Source organism: Microtus ochrogaster, unplaced genomic scaffold (assembly GCF_000317375.1).
Source record: "Microtus ochrogaster isolate Prairie Vole_2 unplaced genomic scaffold, MicOch1.0 UNK85, whole genome shotgun sequence".
Lineage (NCBI taxonomy): Eukaryota > Metazoa > Chordata > Mammalia > Rodentia > Cricetidae > Microtus > Microtus ochrogaster.
The window spans coordinates 1,127,072-1,133,502 of record NW_004949183.1 but is presented as its reverse complement, the minus strand read 5'-3'; positions in this window follow the sequence as shown (position 1 = coordinate 1,133,502).

Genomic DNA, 6,431 nt, shown 5'->3' with positions numbered 1-6,431 from the left:
TCACACCTCCTTTCTCCCTCAGATCTACTGTTATGCCATTTCCCTTCAGAAAAGAGAAGACCTCCCAGTGATATCAACCTAACACAGCATTTATATGGTGTTCTGTAAGATATGAAGAGTTCTCTGTGGAAGTACAAAGGTCCTATACTGATGACGGAAGTCACAAAATAATCCCACACCAGTTCAACATTATAAATAATAAAGGGTTATTTATTTAAGGGAAAACTTACAGATCACTGTCCTAGGTAACAGTTCTCTGCCTGAACAGAAACAGAGTCTAGCAGCCGCAAGTGAGAGCTGGAAGCAAGAGAGGGACACGCGCTTTACAGCTGCTTTTATAGTATAAGAGACCACACCCAAGAGGGCTAGTATCTTAAATATTATGGGATGAAGGAGCAGAATGTGCTCCCACAGAACCTCCCCCTTTTGTTTAAATAAGAGAGTCCCAAACCCAATACAAATCTATATACACTAGGAACAGATATCAAGTATAATTAGAATTACAACTAGCTTAAACAATATTAAGCAAAGAGCATATGCTAAATGTTTTAATAAACATTCTATCCTAAGGAGTCTAAGTCTTGTATAGGAAATGGCTTGGCAAGATCATTAGAGTACAGTAACTATGACTATCTAATCTTTAACCACATCGAAGGCCTGAGAAGGGAGATAATATTACTTGAGCAGGCAGGAAGTGCAATCAAGCAGCTTCCAAAGCAAGCAATATATGATGGAGACAATTAGCTACCTGAGCAATCATCCAAAGTCTCATTTGTAATGTTGAAGCAACCAACTTTGGCTAAGACTTAGCATAATTGACAGACCATTTTCAGAGGCAGGAAAATTTTCAGAACCATCTTACCCTGTCTTGGCAAAATTTAATAGTCTTTTTCCTTGTGTCCTGCTTATCCACTTTTGGATATGATGTACTTTGACAGTGGTTGAGGGATGTGCAGTTCCTTACCCAAAGGCCAATGGTGCCAAGAAGAAAACAAACTCCAAGTGGGTTGCCTGTGGTGCTCAACATTCTCTTGGGAAGTAGATTGGATCTGTCAGGAGCAATCATGTCTCATGTCAACAAAACCCTAAGTTATTTAAATGCCATGTTCTACAGATCCTGGAAGTGGTTGAAGATTACCTATCTAAACAGAATACAATCTCTGTGTATCTAAAGAACCTAATTGATCTGACTATATATACAACAAACATGTACAACTATTGACCTATACTATTTAATACCTGTATAACTTAAAGACTAAATATTCATGTCAGAATATTAAATAAACCATAAACAAATGTGCAACAAATGAGGACAGTGACCTCAAAATCTAAACAATATATAAGTATCTTGATCAGAGGTAGGAGTAATACATAATGCAAAATGAAAATATATCCTAAAAGTTGTATCAATATACAAAATGTCCTAAACAGATGTAGAAACATGCATATATACAATCTGAATGAATAACTTTGCATAGGTGTACAAATAATATAAACAAAAGTAACAAATATAATTTGTTTATATTTGTATATAAAATAAAAAACCTAAATCAACGTATATATCCATAAATAATAGCTCACAAGTATTCACCCTATTACCCACAATTACTGTGCAGTCTAGATATGATGGTGACCAGAACAGATTCAAAGGGGGAATAGAAGATACAGGGAAGAGCTTAATAGCAAAACTTTATTTTTTTGACCTACAACATTCTGTTTTTCTTTCCTGTACAGTATCATCTACAGTGACCCCAGTTATACCAAAACCTGGAAGTCCTTTTGGATAATGCTCTTCATTTTCTTGGGCACTGAAAAGAGGAATAAGAGATAGATCCTGGGAAGAGAAGGACCAACTTGCTAGGGTGGCAGAAAGGAAAGAAATCTTTTCTGGTAGGTTGTAACATGGCTAATAAAAACCCAGAGACAAATATTGGGGTTCAACATGAAAGTTAGAAAAGCAAAACAGCTAACCACTGGCTCTTCTCTCTACCTCAGCCCAAAATAGTGATTCTGCCTCCAGAAATCTCAGAATGAGACTGTGTCTGAGAGCTGTCTCCTCCCACCTTATAATTCTCTCTAGTTCTGGGATTAAGGGCATGCACCACTACCACCTGGTTTCTATGGAAAATTAGTGTGGCTACTGGGATTAAAGATGTCTGTCACCACTGTGTGGTCTGTAAGGCTGACCAGTGGATTTATTTTACTCTCTGATCTCTAGGCAAGCTTTATTTACCAAAATACAAATGAAATATCACCACATTTCCCCTTTGTGTCTAAAATAAAAAAAAGGTTATAACTAATATATATATAATAGGTACAATGACTATATACAATATATAAAAGCAAAAAATACATCAACAATATCTGGTCCAAAATGGTTTGGATTTTGATGAATTCAGAAAAAATACTCCATATCAATTTTATCTTGGTGAGTCCAAAGTCTTATACCTGATTTGCTTTCTGTCATAACTTGTTTTCTGCATCAAGTAAACAGGACTACTATGACTATCTGGTCTTCAACTACCTCAGAGACACAAGAAGGACATAATATTAACTGAGTAAACAGGAATTGTGAGCAAGCGACTTCCAAAAAATATGAGGAATGACAGAAACAGTTGTCTGCCTGCATGGTCACCTAAAGTTCCTCTGAAACGTTCAGGCATCTATCCTTGGCCTACAGCATATCTGACAGAGATTTCTGTGAAGCAGGATATTCTGAAAGGTTGTTCCTCCTTGTCTTTACAATGTTTGGAAGTCACTTTTTTTCTGTGTTCTGCTTATCAAATTAAGACAGCATGTTGTCAGCAGTTGAGGCAAGGGCATTTTCTTTCCCAGGAGTTTACTTTTTCCACAAAGAAAGTAAACTCCATGTGTGATGGGAACCTCTGTCAGCCAATGAACTTTAAGGGGTGGGACCAACTTAGGGTGTGACATTTGGGTACTTGGAGAAAAATGCCAGGCAGCCCAGGGTTCGCTCTCTCTTTGTGTGGTTCCCATGCTACACAGCTGAGCTTGGACTTCTCATTTCTGTTTCATGAGTTTGCCCCTTATAATAAAGGAAAATATAATTTGTGTACCTTGTAGCTAGCCTGGTATTTCTCAACCGACGATAATTCAACACATGTGGAGTTTCTTCAATACCCATTATCTTCTCTGAAGTAGATTGGTGTTGCCAGGAGCAGAAATGTCTCATTGTCATAACAAAGAGCCTATGTTATTAAAACATCTTAAATACCAGATTCTATAGATCTCTGAAGTGTTTAAAGATGACTTGTCTATCTAAAATATATCTTTGTTTAACCTTGAAAACCTACCCAATGTGACTACAACTTTGATTATAATAGGTGACTAATTACTAACCTATATTTCCTTATTTTTTCCTTTTTTAAATATTTTATTGAGGTCTACATTTTTCTCTATTCTACTCCCAGCATCTCCCAACCCCACCCCAACCCTCCCCCAAGGTTGCCATGCTCCCAATTTACTCAGGACATCTTGCCTTTTTCAACTTCCCATGTAGATTAGATCTATGTAAGTCTCTCTTAGTGTCCTCATTGTTGTCTAGGTTCTTTGGGGTTGTAATTTGTAGGCTGGTTTTCTTTGCTTTATGTTTAAGAACCACTTATGAGTCAGTACATGTGATAATTGTCTTTCTGTATCAGGGTTACCTCACTCAAAATAATGTTTTCTACTTCCATGCTTTTCCTTATTGTCCTAGTAGGAGATTTCAGCACTCCTCTCTCACCAATGGAAAGGTCAACCAGACAGACACTTAACAGAGAAATAAGAGAACAAACAGATGTAATGAACCAAATGAACTTAACAAACATCTATAGAACATTCCACCCAAACAGAAAAGAATATACTTTCTTTTCAGCATCTCATGGAACCTTCTCGAAAATTGATCACATAACTGGTAACAAAGCAAGCAGCCATAGATACAAAGAAATTGTAGTAACCACCTGTGTACTACCGGATCACCATGGAATAAAGTTAGAATTCAACAACAATTCTACCCCCAGAAAGCCTACAAACTCATGGAAACTGAACAGTCAACTACTGAACCACCCCTGAGTCAAGGAAGAAATAAAGAAAGAAATTAAAGTCTTCCTTGAATTCAACAAAAATAAAGACACAACATACCCAAACCAATGGGACACTATGAAAGCAGTGCTAAGAGGAAAGTTCATGGCACTAAGTGCCCACATAAACAAAATGGAGAAATCACACATTAGATGTAGAAGGAGCAGTGGGCTGCATTCCTGCTTCCCTGCTCACAGCCACCTGGCTAGCTTGTCCCCCGAAATAACAACACACAAACTGTATTCTTTTAAACAATGCCTGGCCCATTAACTCTATCCTCTTACTGGCTAATTCTCACATCTTGATTAACCCGTTTCTAATAATGTGTGTAGCACCACAAGGTGGTTGCTTACCAGGAAAGAGTCTAGCCTACTTCCATCTTGGGCCGGAGCTTCATCGCGTCTGGCCTCACTTCCCTTCTTCCTAGCATTCCGTTCTGTCTACTCTGCCCACCTAAGGGCTGGCCTATCAAATGGGCCAAGGCAGTTTCTTTATTAACCAATGAAATCAGCACAAAAAGAAGACCCTCCTACATCATTTCCCCTTTTTCTGTTTAAACAAAAAAAGGAAGGCTTTAACTTTTTTTTGGAAGGCTTTAACTTTAACATAGCAAAATTACATATAACAAAACAGTTATCAGGTAAGAATTACAGTTACAATATTTACGTCTATTTTATCTTTTAACAAAGGAAAACAACTATAACTATCTATCTGTTCTTCAACTCCATCAAAGACTCCAGAAGGATATAATATTACCTAAGTAAATGAGAAGTAAGCAGCTTACAAAATTCTAGAAATCACAGAGACATCTTACTGCCTGGACAGTACCCAAAGTTCCTCTGTACCGTTGGGGCATCCATCTTCGGCCTATAGGCCTATAGTTTCCAGCAGACATTTCCATGAAGCATGAAATTTCAAAGGCAGTTCAGTCACTATCTGCTGTGTCCTGCAGAATGTCTCACAGACGCTTTCATAAATTAGAAACCCCGAAAGATCATCTCACCTTTAGGCAAGTTCAGCAGTCCTCTCTCCGAGGGCTCTCTGTGTCCAGTTTATTCAATAGTCCAGGCAAGAGCGGTTTCTTGCCCAAATGGCTATCAAACTCCATAAGGAATCTCTTTGATGCCCATTTTCTTTTTGAAGTAGGTTGGTGCTGCCAGGAGCAGACATGTCTCATTGTCATGAAAAAGCCCTAAGTTATTAAAACATTTAAAATGTCATATTCTGTAGTCTTTGAAAGATATGAAGAATGCTTATCTGAAATATATCTATACACATCTAGAAAATCTAACACGTCTAAAAGCTTGACTATTATTGATGATTATTCATTAACAACGTATATACATTACATTTTTATATGAACTACACAATCACAATACCTTCGTCAAGGTCAGAAATACACATACCTATAATAAAATTGACCCTAAATTTATATCAATAGAGTAAAATTTATACCAATTTAAATTATTCACATCTATATCATATCCCCCTTTAAATGTAAAAGAACATTTATAAACAATATTTGGGAATATGGGAGCAGTTTTTTTCTCTCCAAACTGCTTCGTGCTGAATGGAGTCACTGTTATTCAGGTATTTCATGGTATAACCTGTGTACCAGATTCATCTCAGTCAGCAGTTGAGTGGAGTAAATTATTTTGTAATTCAGGGATTTTTAATATATCCAGTTATGCAGCTGTGACTATAATTAATTTAGAGCCTTCTTCTCATCCCCAAAATAAATACACCCCTAAGATAATTCAAAATCTGACTCATACTGTATATTCATGGACAACTCACCTAACCTTTGTTAGTATGCTGAAAATACATTGTGTGAAATTCACAAGACTAAAAACATATTTTTTTATTTTTTTATATTTTTTTATTTTTATTTATTTATTTGTTTATTAAAGATTTCTGCCTCCTCCCCGCCACCGCCTCCCATTTCCCTCCCCCTCCCCCAATCAACTCCCCCTCCCTTGTCAGCCCGAAAAGCAATCAGGATTCCCTGCCCTGTGGGAAGTCCAAGGACCACCCACCTCCATCCAGGTCTAGTAAGGTGACCATCCAAACTGCCTAGGCTTCCACAAAGCCAGTACGTACAGTAGGATCAAAAACCCATTGCCATTGTTTTTGAGTTCCCAGTAGTCCTCATTATCCACTATGTTCAGCGAGTCCGGTTTTATCCCAGGCTTTTTTAGACCCAGGCCAGGTGGCCTTGGTGAGTTCCCGATAGAACATCCCCATTGTCTCAGTGTGTGGGTGCACCCCTCGTGGTCCCGAGTTCCTTGCTCGTGCTCTCTCTCCTTCTGTTCCTGATTTGGACCTTGAGATTTCAGTCCAGTGCTCCA